The sequence below is a fragment of the Colobus angolensis genome, unplaced genomic scaffold (assembly GCF_000951035.1).
Source record: "Colobus angolensis palliatus isolate OR3802 unplaced genomic scaffold, Cang.pa_1.0 Scaffold120, whole genome shotgun sequence".
NCBI lineage: Eukaryota > Metazoa > Chordata > Mammalia > Primates > Cercopithecidae > Colobus > Colobus angolensis.
Window position 1 is genome coordinate 94,916 of NW_012113142.1, and position 1,425 is coordinate 96,340.

The 1,425-nt window shown below is 44.8% G+C and overlaps 1 protein-coding gene across 2 annotated transcripts in view; it reads left to right on the forward strand.

The window, feature by feature from the left end:
• The window catches only part of COL26A1 (collagen, type XXVI, alpha 1), a 237,950-nt gene that overhangs the window by 73,018 nt on the left and 163,507 nt on the right, over positions 1–1,425 (forward strand). The window lies entirely within an intron of this gene.

Here is a 1,425-nt window from a genome sequence, read left to right on the forward strand (position 1 = left end):
AGCCAGGATGGTCTCGATCTCCTGACCTCGTGATCCGCCCGCCTCGGCCTCCCAAAGTGCTGCGATTACAGGCACGAGCCACCGCGCCCAGCCCTCTTTGTTCTTTTTGATCTTCCCTTCCAGAGCTACTACTAGATAGATGTTGGCCCTTGGTCTTCCTCTAGGTCCCTTGTTGCCTGTTTCTGCCTGTTTTCCATCTCCTTTTCTTTTTGCAGTGTCTTCTGGGGAAGGTCACAGCTTAGATTTGCAGCTCATCAGTTCACTTTTTAGCTGTTTCCATTCTGTTTTTCACAGTCATACATTTCACTTCTAAGATACTGAATTTTTTTATTTCATTTTTTTTGTGTGTGTATGTGACAGGGTCTTGCTCTGTCACCCAGGTTGGAGTGCAGCGGCGCGATCACGGCTCACTGCAGTCTCAAACTCCTGTGCTCCAGCGATCCTCCTGCCTCAGCCTCCTGAGTAGCTGGGACCACAGGAGTGTCAGGGACCATGCCCGGCTAATTTTTGTATATTTTTGTAGATAGTTTCACCGTGTTGCCCAGGCTGGTCTAAACTCCTGGGGTCAAGCTATCCACCCGCCTTAGCCTTCCCAAGTGCTGGGATTACAGGTGTGAGACACCACGCCTGGCCAGAATTTTTTAGTGAGTGATACATTGTCTTATTTATTTGAGGGCATTAATTATGCTTTTAAAAATTGTCTCCATCTATTTGTTTTACTATTTTTTAAGGGGGTGTGATTTATTGCCTGTTGAGTTGGTGCCTTTCTTCCATGATACTGGCCTTTTTTCCTTAAATAATTTGAAAGTCTTGGTATTTGGGGTTTTTCATTAGCTTGTTTCTGTTTCCTGAGAACTTGTCTGTTGGTGGGCTGGAGGTATGGATGAAGAATGGGAAACGAGTGTGTAAGAATTCATTTATCTGTCTGACTTTGAGAGTGACCCTGTGTCTCCTGGAGGTCACCAGCTTTTTTTTTTTTTCTTTTTTCAGTCCCCCATGACTGAAAGGTCACCAGCTTTTGAGGTCACCCAGCACCCACTCCTCTGACCATACCTACCTTAGGACAGGTTAATCCAATGCCTAATTTTAATAGAGACAGGGTCTCGCTCTGTTACCCAGGCTGGTGTGCAGTGGCACTATCATATCTACGTATCTCTACATATCCATAGATACAGGTATACCTATCTATCTATCTATATAGACATAGATATAAACATATATCTATAGATATCTATATCTATAATATATCTATATTTTGAGATGGAGTCTTGCTCTGTCACCCAGGCTAGAGTGCAGTGGTGCGATCTCGGCTCACTGCAACCTCTGCCTCCCGGGTTCAAGTGATTCTCCTATCTCAGCCGAGTAGCTGGGACTACAGGTGCATGCCATCAAGTCCAGCTATTTGTTTTTGCATTTTTAGTAGAG